Consider the following 16478-nt stretch of genomic DNA (forward strand, 5'->3'; position numbering starts at 1 on the left):
CTGCAGGGGTGGACATTAACTTCAAAACCAACCGGCCAGCCGGGCCGGTAACTCTGAATATTTACCGGCCCCGCCAAGAATCTACCGGCCCCGCTGGTCAGCCGCCAAAACGAGTCAAAATAACAACTGAACCGTTTTAAATGTAATAAACCTTTATTTTGTACACATTCACAAACATAATAACGTATTCAAGTTTGAATTTGTTTGTTCCCTCAACAAAACACGATTTTGTCGTCGCATACTTCCGGCATACAACGCAGTACATCACCAACTCCGCTTTGCTGTATTCGAGCCATTGGCTGTGTTTGAGATGAGCCAGTTCTGTGCAGATTAGACCAGCGGTGATCGGCGAGCGGTGCATGCCGGTTTTGTGTCCGACTTGACGCTGACTTGCTCTGACGTCATGCATACGTAGGCATCGATAACCTCGTGAGATCAAGGCGGCCGCAGATTTTGGAGCAAGGCGCTGCAGCTGCTCTCCACCAGCTGCAAAACCTAGGGGATGACGGGAAACGCCTGGCTCTCACCTGATCTAAGATCTGATTGGTTCATATTTTGATCCAAACATCCGGTGGTAGAACATGAAACGTTAGTTGGTCACATGAATTCTGTAAATCATGTTACGTTGATGATGACAACAATATAGGCCATAAAGAGAAATGCGTTTTGTTTTCTTTTGTCACGTTTCCTATGAGCACACTGAAGCTACAGCTGCTAACCTTTACTTATTATTACAGTCATGTTTTCATATAGAATATATGATATCCACAAGCACGTGAGGATGTGTTTCAGCTGCTAACAGGCACCAGAATTAAAATTGAAAATTGAACAAGTGTGAATGCTAACGCGATATCTTCATCCATCGTCACCCCCGAGCTACAAATCCAAGAGATTCAACTGGCAGAAACAACTGGTTCACACCATAGTCTCTCTCTCTCCCTCTCCCTCTCTCACACACACACACACACACACACACACACACACACACACACACACACACACACACACACACACACACACACACACACACACACACACACACACACACACACACACACACACACACACACACACACGTAGAGGAAAAGAGCTGAGGAAATTGAGGACACCGGGTAGTTAAAAGAAAAACCACAGCGGAGCCGAGGCGCGCCTCGAATGGGGCGCGTCTGATCTGAACTGAGGAGCAGCGAGCAGCGGCCGGACTTCGTGAGCGATGCGCTTCGGGCGCTTCCGCGGCCGGTGTGTCCCCGGCGAAACGCCGGCTTTCAGCCACTCCCCCTGCTGCTTCCGTCTGTTTTCCAGGCGAGGCGCTGCTCAACTCGAACACAGCCATTCTCTGCACCTCCCGTCTTCTTTAAACCGCCACGAATCATTTCACCTACGCACACGCTTCTCTGCTTCATACCGTTTCGAACTGTCTCGCTTCTCCTCACCAGTTTTAAAGCGTTTTGCCGGAGATTTCATCAAGAAATCCAATCCCTGTGGCGGCGGCATCTCCCTGCGTGTTTGTGTGTTTCTAGCGTGGTTCCACTTCGTCTTTAATAGTGAACTTATAGTTCACGTGACTATAACTAATCGTGCAGTACGTGCACGAATCGTACAAGTGCAGTAGGTGGCTAGAGGCGCGCAGGTTCACGTGCGCGAAACGAAAACGGCAGCTTCCTACAGGGCGGGGCCATGATGTAGGCGAAAGCCGGTGTGTAAATGACAAATAAGGCTTGGGCGCCACCCGGGCGGTAAGTCGTCAAGTATTTACCGCCCGACGAGAAAATTTAGCGCCATTGGCGCTCGGGCGCTTTAACGGTCCACCCCTGAACCTGCCCCCCAATTTTATTTGCACCTTATACACTTCCACTGACAACATTCCACACAAACACACACTTAGGGCCTTGGGAGTGAGCACATTCAACGGCATTTGGCAGGGGGATATTTCAGCCTCCTCCCGAGTGCCGGTGCCCAGTTCCAATTTTAAACCGCACTTAGACACTGATGGCTGAGGGTGTAAGTGGGGTGGTGCGGTGGCATCAGCTGGCATATGCCGGATGATGCCCGCACTGCCCACTCACCACAGCCATGGAATACACCTCATGGTCACACAACACTATATTGGAGCAGTTGGAGGGAGACTAGGGGTCTTAGCCACCTCTGTTGTTGCTAGGCTTCCTGGGGTTGGAGGCTAGGAGGGAGATCTGGCCGTCTGGTTGGGGTCTGGGGTGGTGGGTTGCTGTGCTCAGCGTTGGGTGGGGGAGCCTGCTCATCAGCACCCCAGCAGAAAGGGTCAAACTCTGGTTACCGGTGATGGTTGTACCCCATGTGCAGCAGTACCGGGACCAGAGTTAATAGGGTGTGTATGGGGAGCATGAGTGAGTGTCCGGCGTGCATTTTTGTAAGTCTTGGGTTGTATGTGCATGTGTGAGCATGAGGGAGGGAGTGTGTGACTGTGTTTGTGTATGACTGTATATGTCAGGTGGGGCCTTTGGGTCCTCCCCTCTCCTGGAACTTCTCTTGATGATATAGATCTTTGTCCCCCCTCCCCCTGCCACACCTGGTGTGGGGGCTTGTGCCATGGTCTGCCTGAGTGTTCGTGGCAACCGGGTCTGGGGGTTTAAGATTTTGGCATCTGCCTGTTAGATCCCGGTGGCTGCCTGGTGGGGTCTGGGTCCCTGGGCTCTGCTGGGTCCCCGGCGGGGGTGGTCGCCCCTGGGTCCCGGGTCGCTGGGTCCCGGGCTCGGCCGGCTAGGGGTTGGGAGGCTGCGGGCGAGCCTGTGGGCTTGCCGCTGATATCTCCAGGGACTCTGCCGGCTGCTGGCTGTGGCCCCCCGGGGCGATCCTCTGTGCCTCTCGAGGGGGGCGGGGGCCTTTCTGGTTGCAGTCTCCTTGGGGTTCCTGCATTCTGGGGCAACGCCTGGATCTCTGGGACTTGGAGCTCCCCCCGTCTCCTGCGCATCTTTGGGGGGCGGATCTGTGGTCCCTCACACTCTCTGTTGGGCACTCCTATAGAGAAACCTTAAATAAACAAGCGCGTGTACACACACAGGTGCTCACATGGTGCTCTCAAAAGTATGGGCTTGGGCACATTCAACACATGTCTTAAGACTATGGGGGGCACTTAATGCATTGTGATTTATTATCGTGATTCTTCAGTTAAGCAATGTTGATTATATATATATATATATATATATATATATATATATATATATATATATATATATATATATATATATATATATATATATATTGTTTTTTTTTCATCAAGTTGACGCAGTGATGGGTAGATCTTGTTGTATTGTTGTTGTGTCCCTTTTTTGTGTCCTTTTGTTTTTTTTTTTGTCTTTTTCTGCAGGTTTAGAAGCAGACTCTTGTTCATTGTTTATTTTTGTGGACCCCCCCCCCCACTCTCTCTCCACCTTTTCTCTTCCTTTCTCTTTCACCTCTGTCTCCATGTCTGGTCGGAATTACAAAGCATTCAACAACAATAACAATAAAGTTTTAAGTATCAGGCGTGACATTAAAAGCAAACGCTTTGATGCTCCACCTGAGAATAAATCTGTAAGGCTTGTCACCAGCATTCAGACATCAATTCTGCTTGCTTCACAGCCAGACAGGACACGGTAAAAAATAAATAAATAAATAAATAAATAAATAAAATAAAATAAAAGTGGGCAAGTCTGGTTTCCTACTAACACAGAAACTTCCCACTACGTTCCTGCAGCAAGATGTTTGAATCCTGGGCCAACACGTTACGCCATCACACGTATTTACGACATGGTATCCTCCTTTGATTTATTCTTTACTCCAGAAATGACTGAAATCATCGTCAACATGACAAATCTAAATGGAAGACGTGTGGTGAAGAACTGGTGGGATATTGATGACATCGCAGTGAGAGCATACATTGGGCTCCTGATTTTGGCTGGTGTGTACCAGTCCAAAGGGGAATCCACCTGCAGCCTTTGGGATGACCACTGTGGACGTGCAATATTCCAGGCCACCATGAGTCACACCAAATTCAAGATGATCAACTCCACCCTCCGGTTTGATGATGAGCTGGCTCCAGCTGAGTGGACGCTGGCACGTTTGGCTGCCGCTGCTCTCTGGTCTTTCCTGTCCGTTTTTAACTTAGACGGTTTTTATCTGATTTATTTTTTATCTGTCTTTATTTTTTATCTGTTTTTAATCTCTTATCTGGATATCGGTATTTTTCTTTGATTAGTTGTGTGTACCAGTGGCCTCTTGCTCCCTGTACCACCTGGACAATGCCCTAGCAACCTCATCCACTATGCAACAGATGCTCTGAGTCACTAAAATCTGACTACTACCTGAACTATTCTTGGCTTCAACACTGACTTTACAAACTCTACACCGTATCCCTGTGGCCTGCTCTACTCACCATACCGAGGAATTCAGGAGATCTTGCGGTCAGCCTATCTGCTGCATGCCCAGACTCCCACCGACGACTGGATCAAACCGCAATGTGGGCCACCAAGATCGTTCCTCTGTATATATTCCTCTTCATCCTTCTCCCTGACTTTCTTCGCCCGGTGTCTGGCCTGTACCAGTATGTGGCTGCAGAGATCCTCAGACTCCGGTCCTCACACACTGGTCCTCCACCTCCTGGGCTGCTGCTACATCCCGGCATCGTTCTCCCTCTTCGGCGGAGATACACACACCGGGGGGCCCGGAGAAGCTACAACATCAACGGAAATAAACCTCCATATTCCATCTGGTCTGTTACTCGTCGCCCTTCCAGGAGGCCTCCACGCTCCGTCAACCACTCTGCACTAGCTTACCCAGCTAGGACGGCTAACGTTCCGGCTGGCCAACAGCCCTCCGTCGCGAACTTCGGCCTACTCAATACCCGCTCCCTGACGAACAAGGGCCATCATATTCTCGACCTCCTCTCCGATAATAACCTGGACTTTCTCTGCCTGGTTGAAACGTGGCAACATCCCAATGACTTCTCTTCGCTCAACGACGCTACTCCTCAGGGCTATGTTTACACATCTAAATCCCACGGCTCGCGGGGAGGCGGTCTTGCTGTAATTCATCGCGAGAGTTGGAAAGTCCTCTCCGTGCCTGTCCCTCCGCTCAGCTCTATGGAGTGCCTGGCGCTTCAGTTCCCTGGACCCACTCCCACCATCATTGCTGTTATTTACCGTCCCCCTAAACCACATCCTGACTTTCTCTCCCAGTTTGCTTCACTCCTAGCCCATTTATCCACTCTGTCATCCAAAATAATGCTGCTGGGTGACTTCAGTATTCACATGGACAATAACACGCTCCCCATCACTAAGGACTTTTCTTCATGTCTCCATAGTCATGGATTTCACCAACACATCAATATTCCGACCCACAACAAAGGACACATCCTAGACTTAATCTGCTGCTCCGGTCTCACTCCTCTCAACTGCTTAGCTACTGATCTCCACATATCTGACCACTTCTTTCTTTCATTTTCTCTCCAACTACCTGTTAGCCGTACTAAGACACCACGTCTTATTCATTTTAGGAAAATCAATGACATCAATCTAGACACTCTCTCTTCACATCTTTCAACTATTAACTTCACCGACAAACTCTCCTCTCCCGATGAACTGACTAACCACTACAATTCCAGCCTACAAAACATCCTTGACACCTTGGCTCCATTAAAAACCCGTACTGCCTGTTTTTCCACCTCTGCCCCCTGGTTCACATCTAACCTCAGAACATTAAAAGCTGAAGGATGCCAGCTGGAGCGCCTCTACAAGAGAACGGGCCTCTCTCTATACACAAAGACCTGTACATCGCCCACCTAGCCCGTTATAAGGATTCTATTTCTCACACCAAATCAGATTACTACTCCAGTATCATCAACTATAACAACGGAAACTCCAAAACTCTTTTCTCAGTCCTCCATAAAATTTTCAATTCTCCCTCTATGCTACCCCCTCACTTCTACTCCACTGACACCTGTAATAGCATCCTTTCCTTTTTTAACCATAAAATCACCCAAATCCACCAGAGTCTTAGCCCGGCTGACCCCCACATACTTCCCCCTGATGATCTCACATTCTCTGAATCCTTCTCAGACTTCTCAGTTCCTGATGCCTCTTATATCTCGGATTTAATATGCAAATCCAAGCCCACCACCTGTCAGCTTGACCCACTCCCATCTTCCCTGGTTAAATCCTGCCTCTCATCCCTGTTACCCTTCATTTGCTCCATTATCCATGCCTCCCTCCGGACTGGAATCGTTCCCTCAGCCTTTAAAACTGCAGCTCTAACCCCATTTCTCTAAAAGCCCTGCTCAGACCCAAACAATTTTAATAACCTTCGCCCCATCTCCAACTTACCATTTATCTCTAAGATATTTGAAAAAGTTGTTGCTAACCAACTACACTCTCATCTATTCAGCAACTCCCTCTACGAAGTCTTCCAGTCTGGTTTCCGCCCCCACCACAGCACAGAAACGGCTCCAAGCCAGTTACCTCTGGAGTTCCTCAGGGCTCAGTTTTAGGTCCCCTTCTTTTCATAATCTACTTACTCCCTCTTGGCAATATCTTCAGGAAATTTAATATTCATTTTCACTGCTATGCCGATGACACCCAGCTCTACTTCTCTACCCAACCAAACCCCCCGCTCCCTTCATCCTCCCTTCTCAGTTGCCTCACTGAAGTCAGATCCTGGTTTTCCAACTTTCTACAGCTCAACAGTAATAAGACTGAGATCCTCCTCACTGGCACCAAGTCATCTCTATCCAAGACCAGTTCATTCTCACTCAGCTTCGACAACACCACACTTCTCCCCACCGCCAAAGCTAAGAGCTTGGGTGTCATCTTAGACAACACCTTATCTTTCATTCCTCATATTAACAACACAATAAAAACTGCTTATTTTCATCTTTGCAATATCAATCGCCTCCGCCCCTCCCTCAGTCAGCACTCCACTGATATTTTGGTCCACAGCCTGGTCACCAGTCGCATCGATTACTGTAATGCCCTCCTCTCTGGTCTCCCTTTAAAATCACTCAACAAGCTACAGTTAGTCCAAAATCCAGCTGCACGGATAATCACCAAGACCTCCACTTTTGATGTTTATGTTTATGTTTATTCGCTTAGCAGACGCTTTTATCCAAAGCGACTTACAATTTATAACCTATAGGGTAGGGCTGTAGCGAAGCCTCGATGACGTCGATGGCTCGATTCTAAAAATTTGTCGACGTCAGATCCGGTAGTCGACGCACCGCGCCCACTTGTTGCATCCCCAGGAGTTTGTAAATAGAGGTGGAATCTGCCTGTTTTTCCTCTAGTTCGCCCTCTTCTCCGCCTTCACTAACATCTCTGCCAAATACCAAAGACCCGGAACAACGTCCGTCCGCTACTAGGTTCCTTTCGTGTTTTGCCCGCCTTCGTCTCCCGGCAACGAACAACAACTTCCGGGGTCAAATGCGCTGCTCCGTCTCTATCGCAGATGCAGAAAATCACCGGGAGTGTTTCTCCCTTCATAAAGGAGCTTCTTTCAGACATTAGGAGAGCTGTTTTGGTGGTAGCAGTCTCTCCTCCATGCTGGTCTGTTTGCTGCTGGGTGTTTTTGGTTTATTTAAACTTGGTAACTTGAACTTAACGTTGGTAAAGCTACTGTTAGCATTTTCGCTAACAGCTTCTTGCGTTTGGATAAGCTGTTACGTTTTGGTTTAGAGTTGATCTTTTTTGTGGTGCAGATCTCCCTTTTATTACATTTAGAGTGTTGTGGGTTTTCGGTTTAGTTTAAAATATCACCTTGAGTTTGGTTTAACCGCCCAGTTTAGAGTTTGGAACTTTGGAGATCCTTTGGTCCAGAACCCAGTAATCTTTGCCCAGCGGGACACCCCTACTTATTTGTACTTTTGTTTTAATTCCCCACAGGCAGAATTAGTTTTATTACTCTCAACCTGTGGATGGAAAGATTTTTTTTTTTTGTAGTTGTAAACAAACCTGATCATCATTTTAACTTTTAAATCCCACATTACTGTCCCTTCCTTTTTGCACACGAGCCAAACTCCCCAGGAAGAGTCGTAACACCACTCGCCTCATGCACATAAGTGACCAAAACAAAGCAGCATGGAGACACTCCATCTCCAACCACCTCTCAGGCAGCAGCCTGCACTCCCACGTTCTACACGTCACCAGAACATAACCAACCAACACAATAAAAGCAGTGTTATACAAAATGGGAGGCCTGTAGTGTTTTTTCTCTTACAATAACAATTAATCAATTTTTTGGAGGAATTTATTAGAGGTTTTTTTGTTTTTATTAACTGTGCAATAGAAAAATAATCATTAGATTAATTGTATAAATAGTCATTAGAATAGTCGACTATTTGATAAAATAATCGTCAGAATAATCGTTTTAAAAATAATCGTTTACCCCCAGCCCTACTATAGGGCATGTTGTGATCTGTGGGGGAAACCGGAGTACCCGGAGGAAACCCACGCATGCATGGGGAGAACACGCAACTCCACGCAGAAAGGCCACAGCCGAGTTTCGAACCTGCAACCTTCATGCTGTGAGGCAACAGTGCTAACCACTGCGCCCTTGATCACATTACCGCTGTCCTGAAACAACTTCACTGGCTCCCTGTCAAGTACAGAATTGACTACAAGATACTTCTTCATGCCTTTAAAGCCATCCATAATCTCGCTCCCCCATATCTTTCTAATCTCCTCCACATTGTCACTCCCACTCGCTCTCTCCGATCATCATCTTCATCTTCCCTGTCTGTTCCTCGCACTCGTCTTAGTACTATGGGAGCCAGAGCTTTCAGCCACTCAGCTCCAAAACTCTGGAACACTCTACCGCCTGACCATCGCAATATAAACTCCTTCTCAACCTTCAAGTCTCAACTCAAAACTCACATGTTCCGCCTGGCTTACTCACTGTAACTGTCCTCCTTCCATCTACTCTTTTTAGTCTATTATCCATCGCACTGCTCCGACTCTACCTTTGGGAATTACTTTTAGCATTTATTTCTTGTTGTTTGTATTGCTTGCTTGTTATATTTTGTCCTGTACAGTGACTTTGAGAGCTTTGAAAGGCGCTTGAAATAAAATGTATTATTATCATTATTATGAACAGGCCTTCTCGTCTCAGGCAGGACAAGCTGGCCCCTATCTGCTCAATTTGGGACATGTGGACCCATTGCCTCCAAATGCTTTTCAACACTGGGTTAGATGTGTGTGCTGATGAGCAGCTTGTCCCTTTCAGAGGCAGGTGCAAGTTTCGACAATATATGCCAAGTAAACCAGCAAAGTATGGATTGAAACTCTGGGTCTCTGCTGATGTTGCCACTTCCTATGCCTGCAAGTGTCAGGTTTACACAGGGAAAGCTGCTGGTGAGGCTGCAGAGGTCGGCCAGGGAAAGCGTGTCATTTTGGATATGAACGAGGAGCTCCAAGAAATCACTGACGCATGCATGCATTCACACTTCTGCACTTTCATAAACAAACTGAACTACAAAGAGTTTGGATGTACCTGAGCTCCAGCCAGGTGCATAAACATATTGTTTTTGTTTTCTACCCTTCGATGTTCAGTAGGAGAGTGAAACAGTGTTTTATTTACATGCTGAGCTTCTGACTTCAATAAAAACAGCAGAAGATCTATAGAAATGTGTAAGCTTTCTCGCCTGGGCAACATATGTAGAAATAATAATAATAATACATTTTATTTAAAAGCGCCTTTCAGGACACCCAAGGTCACTTTACACAAAACACGTAATAAAATACAATAAAACAATAATAAAACCCAAAGAAGAAAAAACAGAGAGAAACATTTCAATAAAATCAGAGGTTGTAGGCAGATTTAAACATGTGTGTTTTGAGTTTTGTTTTGAAAAGGGTAAAACTGTCGACGTTCGTGATGTCTGAGGGAAGTGAGTTCCAGAGTCGAGGAGCAGAGCGGCTGAAAGCTCTGCTCCCCATGGTAGCGAGACGGGCAGAAGGAACCGCAAGATGGATGGAAGAAGAAGATCTGAGTGAACGGGACGGGGTGTGAATACTTATAAGGTCTGAGATATATGGAGGAGAGAGGTTGTGGATTGCTTTGAAGGTATGGAGGAGAATTTTGAAGATGGACCTGAATTTAACTGGGAGCCAGTGAAGCTGCTGGAGAACCGGCGTGATGTGGTGAAAGGAAGGGGTTCTGGTGATAATACGGGCTGCTGAATTCTGGACCAGTTGCAGTTTATGAAGGAGTTTGTTGGGAAGACCATAAAGAAGTGAATTGCAATAGTCGATACGGGAGGTGACTAGGCTGTGGACGAGAATAGCGGCAGTGTGAGGGGTCAGTGAGGGACGGAGACGGTTTATGGAATGTAGATGGAAGTATGCTGACCGAATTAAGTTATTAATGTGAGCCTGAAAAGAAAGTGAGCTGTCGAGAATGACACCCAGACTCTTGACGTGAGGTGAGGGGGAGACTGTGGCGCTGTCAATTGTTAAAGAAAAGCTATCAGATGTTGAGAGGGTGGAGTTAGTGCCAACAAGAAGAAGTTCAGTTTTATTGCCGTTGAGTTTGAGGAAATTAGAGGTGAACCATGATTTGATTTCAGAGAGGCAGAGTGTAAGGGAGGATGGTGGGAGAGTTGAGTTGGTCTTACTGGAAATGTAGAGCTGGGTGTCATCTGCAAAGCAGTGAAACTGGATATTGAATTTGCGGAAGATTTTGCCGATAGGGAGGAGATATACTATGAAGAGGAGGGGCCCCAGGACAGAGCCCTGGGGCACACCTGACTTGACTGGGGAGGGTTCTGAGGTAAATGATTTTAACTGGATGAACTGAGTGCGGCCAGTAAGGTAAGATTGAAACCAGCGGAGGGGGGTGTGAGTGATGCCTAAGGAAGAGAGTCTATTAAGGAGGATGGGGTGAGAAATGGTGTCAAAGGCCGCACTCAGATCGAGGAGAATAAGAATAGAGATTAAACCAGAATCAGCAGCAATGAGTAGGTCGTTAGTGATCTTGATGAGAGCTGTTTCTGTGCTGTGGTGGGGACGGAAGCCAGACTGAAACTGTTCATAAAGGTTATTGCGGGTGATATGTGAATGGAGCTGAGATGCAACAGTTTTCTCAAGGACTTTGGAAATGAAGGGAAGATGGGAAATGGGACGGAGGTTATTGAAATCATTGGGATCTAAACCAGGTTTTTTTAGAATAGGGCTGACTGAAGCGGATTTGAATAGGGATGGGACCGTACCAGAGGATAGTGAGGAATGAATAATGGCTGTTATAAAAGGGAGCAGAGAAGAAAGGCACGATTTAACTAAAACAGTTGGAATAGGGTCCAGTTGACAGGTGGAAGGTTTGGATTTGGTGATGTAATCTAATATTTCTGAGGGATGGGGAAGTTCAAAGGAGGAGAATGGAATGGTGGGTTCAAATAAATCAGGAGAGGGAGGGGAGGAAAGAGGTAAAGAGAGATGGATTCTATTGACCTTCTCATTAAAAAACTGAAGGAGAGAGTTACAGGTTTCTGAAGAGTAAAGATGGATGGGTAAGGAGTCGGGAGGCTGAAAAATGCTGTTCATGATGGAAAATAATGTTTTAGTGTTGCTGGAGTTGGACGAGATGAGACCGGAGTAATACTGAGATTTGGCATGGGAGATGGAGTCCTTGTAGAGAGAAATCTGAGCAGAATATAAGTCTTTATGGATGGTGAGACCGGTTTTCTTGTAGAGTCTTTCAAGCCTCCGGTTGGTAGCTTTCAAGGAGCGAAGGGCAGGGGTGAACCATGGAGCAGACCGAGTAAAATATACAGAGCGGGATTTGATGGGAGCAAATGAATTAAGGATAGAAACCAGACCGTTATTGTACTGAATGACAAGATCATCGGGAGTAGAGGACAAATTAGGGGTCAGGGTGGCAAAACTGGAGGACAGGGAGGCTAGATCAATGTCCTTAATATTACGAAAAGAAATGATACGTGGTGACTTGATGATGGAGAGACGGAGGGGAACAGAAAAGGAGATGAGGAAGTGGTCCGTGAAAGGGAGCGGGTCAGCTGTACAGTTGGAGGGGGTCAGGCCGGAGCAGCAGATTAAATCCAGGGTGTGACCTTTAATGTGAGTGGGAAAATTGGCATATTGATGAAAACTGAGGCTGTCCAAAGATGAGGAGAAGTCTTTGCTGAGGGGGAGGGTCATATTGTCCATATGAATATTAAAATCACCCAGTAAAATTACATTTGGGGAAAGGGCAGACAGATGGGATAAAAGAGCAGAGAGTTCATTTAAAAACTCAGGGCTGAACTTGGGGGGACGATAAACAGTGACAATTATTGTGGGGGTCGGGCCGGAGAGTTGACAGGCGAGGCATTCCAGAGTGGTGAGAGGAGGAAGGCTTACGGGAAGGGCCTTCCAAGTCTATCGCGAGACCACCGCCGCGGCCCGACCCACGGTGTTTGGAGAGGTAAACAAATCCGGGAGGAGTACAGTCATTGAGTTGTGAGAAATCGCTGGGTTGTTGCCATGTTTCGTTCAGACAAAGAAAGTCTAGCTTATGGTCACTGATGGTATCTTGGAGGAGATGTCCTTTACCAGAGAGGGAGCGAATGTTGAGAAGACCAAAATTAGCAGTGCGGAAGTCCCTGGCGACAGGAGCATTAGCCCGACTAGCCAGCCGGGCTAACACGCTGGAGTCGGCAGCTCGGCAGGTATTCCTGGGTAGCCGCCGGCTAGTCGTGGACCAGAAGGAGGGTATTCCTTTGGAGCCGTCGAGATGGAGGTTCCGCCGGGACCCCCGATGGATATACCGACGGCGAGGCTGGAAGGTGATGTCGGGGAAGAGGCACAGAGCTGGTGGTGGAGATCCGGAGTAGTGAAAGCGGAGGTTGAAGAGCTCCGCCGCCGAGTACTGGAGAAGGCCATCCACGGACAGAAGAATGAGCGACAGGATGATCCAGGCCAGTGAGAGGCACACAGAAATCCTGCTGGACCACATTATGGAGTGGAGCAGGGAGGTGGTGATGTGCAACCAGAACGCAAGCTGAGCAGGTAGGTGAAAAAGAGTTTTCACCGACACAGGGATGTGACTAGGGTGAAAAAGAAGAAAAAAAAATGCAAAAAGTTTGTTTGCCAGCGAGCAGCGGCAGCGAGACGCGCGAGCGTTCACTCAACCGGGAAATGACTGAATTTGGTGGTGAACAGTAAAAATCATAATTTTGACTACTTTAGTCCAAAATGAAACATTACATCACAGAAAGCATGAATATTTGATGCAGATAATACAGGATCAAAAACTGTGGTTTGCATTGAAGTCAATGGGATTTTAAATCTGCTGCTACACAAAAACTAAAAAAGCATAAAATGTGATATTTTGCCAGACTCTGGACATATCCAAGGCTGATTTAAAAAAGTTATTTCAGTCACTCAAAATATGTTTTATGTAAAATATCTCCTCTTTTGTCAGCTTTTTTCATGAAAAATGAGCATCACATAATCAAACTGGCATGTAAAGGGTTAAAATTTGATAAATATTCAATATTTGATTTTTTTTTCAATCAGAACTGAAGTTGATCCCAAGATTTAGACCCAAAAAGCAGAAAAAATTATTAGGGCTGAAACGATTCCTCGAGTACCTCGAATAATTCGAGTACAAAAAATCCTCGAGTCAAATTCTCTGTCTCGAAGCTTCGTTTAATTCATGGCCCGTGGTCATGTTTCACCCGGACCGAAATAAGTGACGCACTTACACACTGCACTGAATACACATGCGAGTAGCGAACGCAACTTAACTTTCTTTTAAGCCATGGTGGACAATGTGGACCCCGGTGGAGTGCGAAAAAGACACCAAGTGTCAAAGGTGTGGGACCATTTTTCACGTCGTAAGGCGGAAAACGTACTCCAGTGTAAATACTGTAAAATGGATTTAGTCTACCACAACACCACATCCTCCATGCTGCAGCACCTGACCAGGAAACATCCACATGTAAATGTCACTTCTGCAAGCGGACTTGGAGCCTCTACAAGATAATGCATTTTAGCCTGTATTTCTATATATTCTGCAGACACTGTGCGACTTTTTCATTTGTAGCACTTAGTTTCAGCTCACACCTATGTCTGGTAGCAACACGTCGGACTTAAAATGTGCTAAAAATAGCAGTTTTTACAACACGTCGGACTTTTTACTGTGTTGTTATTGATGTCCGTTGTCCCTCAAGATTGCTGCAGGAGGACACAGGTATTTATGAGTGGCGGAGGAAAACGAAATAAAGTAAATAAATGTTTTGAGATCAGTATAATTTGACATAACCACGGCAAACATGCTTTCGACAATCTTTGTTAGTGTGAGACAAAAAAAAGTGTAGAAATTAAAACGAACGTGTGTTAATAGGGAAACAGCTGGCGAGCAATGTTTGCGCATGCGCCGTGAGCGGTTCTGTTGCTGTTTGGGCCGCAGCCGCTCGCATTTGTTTACTGTGAAGTAAAGTTGAATTGCTGAAGTTTTGAAAACTAATTATGAATAACACTTGAAGAATAACTGGCAATTGCTTTCTCATTTCAAGAGGTCTTTCATATTTTATAAAATGCTATTTGATATAATGGTTTAAAAATGCAAAAGAGTAATTTATTAGAGTACTCGATTAATCGTTAAAAGATTCGATAGAGTACTCGATTACAAAAATATTCGATAGCTGCAGCCCTAAAAAATATAAATCTGGACTAGGGCTGGGCGATATATCTATATTTTTAAAACATCGGTATAATTTTAAAGCATGATATAAGATGACTTTATTTCTTTATATCGATATAACTGGTCAAACTGCTATGCTAGCGATCAGCCACTATGCTAGCAACATGCTGCTCCATCTCTAAGCGGCTATTACATGTATTCTTACACGTTTGCCCAATCTGAGAGCCTCTGGGTAAATGTGCTGCTCTAAAATTTGCATTTGGCATTCTGGTTTTTATTTATTTGTGGACGTTCAACGTCAACGGAGTTCTGTTTTCCATCCTGCTTGTGCGGTGAGATGAGCCAAACCCCTCCTTCCCCTGTGTAATGAGGAAACAACTGCGGAAAGCCGGAGTGGCCAAATTACCTCAAATATATTGTAAGGGTTTGAATAGTAAACTATAGGGTTACTGTTTTATTTTGAAGGTGAGCTCAATTGGTTAAAAATGCTGTTCCGTTTTTTTCCGCTCTGGTTTGCTATGCTAATAAATACTCCGTTATGAGCGATTCTGTGGAAAAAGTTAAGCGTTTGTAAGGCGTGGGTTACGGCGACATTAGCCCGAAAATATTACTCATAAATGAGCAACCAGAGAAACTGAGCCATTACAGTATAATCGCTGATATGAGTTAATACTGTTAGGGGTAGGAGGAAAAATATCGAGATATATCGTATATCAGAATTCAGCTAAAAGATATCGAGATATAAGTTTTGGTCCATATCGCCCAGCCCTAATCTGGACCATTTTTAAAGCTGGCTCGAGTGTATAGTAAATTTTAAATCTGTTGCTATATATAAACTATAAGTGCAAAAAATTCAAAATTTTAGATATTTCATAACATAATCAAGACTGATTTGCACTAAACACCCCAGGCAAAAAAAAAAAGTCTTTTTTAGAAAATAACTCAGTTTTAGTGTTTTTTTATTTTATTTTTTTCATAAATTACATCAATGACTTTGAGTATTCCAACTGGCATTTTAGGGGTTAAAAGCCTCAAAATTAGGGCTGCTTGATTATGGCAAAAATAATAATCACGATTATTGTGACTGAAATTGAGATCTCGATAATTTAGACGATTTTTCAATTAATGTTGATTTTATTTCTTTTTAGATGATCATTAAAATAACTCCTGATTCCCAGTATAAAAACACCAATATACTTTTAGCTCATAGTTTATGACCCAAGGGCTATAGACCTTGGTTTAACTCATTTAAGTCTAACCAGTACAGACCTAATACAAATATCTTGCAAATACTGACAGCAAGAATTATACAGTGGCATTTATAACAAATACATGCAACTAAATTGATGTTCACAAATTTTTGCATAACATTTATTTAGTCGCGTCAAGGTGCTGTAGGAGTGTGCACTAGCACCGTGTCCTCAGCGAGGTTAGTTATTATTTATCAGCGTGAGGAACTTATTTCTATCTATTTCTACCTTATTTATAAACTACTTATTTCCAGGTCCATCAGTTAATGTAATAATTGTCCCAACCACAGCTGCACCCCTCAACTCGGTCTCACAGCAATCGGGGCAAGCTGCACGTGTGTTTAAATCACCGCACGCGCACATTTAGCTGTTTTTATCAGCTCAGGAGCCCGCAGGTATGGTGTGTGTCACTCACTCTGGTTAATCCAACAGGAAGCCAGCTCTGAGAGCCATTTCTTTAGCTACTGACACATCACTACATCATTCCCTTTCCTAATGTCCTGAAGAACGGTCGGGAGCGCAGGCGGAGTGTTTAGCTAACCTGCAGGAAATGTCAATGACAGTTATCCAGAAAGTAGCTAAGGG

At 45.2% G+C, this 16478-nt stretch overlaps 2 protein-coding genes across 2 annotated transcripts in view; both read left to right on the forward strand.

The window, feature by feature from the left end:
• The window catches only part of LOC139069967 (uncharacterized), a 474557-nt gene that overhangs the window by 316751 nt on the left and 141328 nt on the right, over positions 1 to 16478 (forward strand). The gene's annotated exons all lie outside the window — the stretch shown is intronic.
• LOC129154870 (zinc finger protein 721-like) overlaps positions 1 to 16478 on the forward strand; it is a 35928-nt gene that overhangs the window by 15577 nt on the left and 3873 nt on the right. The gene's annotated exons all lie outside the window — the stretch shown is intronic.

The sequence above is a fragment of the Nothobranchius furzeri genome, chromosome 5, assembly GCF_043380555.1.
Source record: "Nothobranchius furzeri strain GRZ-AD chromosome 5, NfurGRZ-RIMD1, whole genome shotgun sequence".
Taxonomy (NCBI): domain Eukaryota; kingdom Metazoa; phylum Chordata; class Actinopteri; order Cyprinodontiformes; family Nothobranchiidae; genus Nothobranchius; species Nothobranchius furzeri.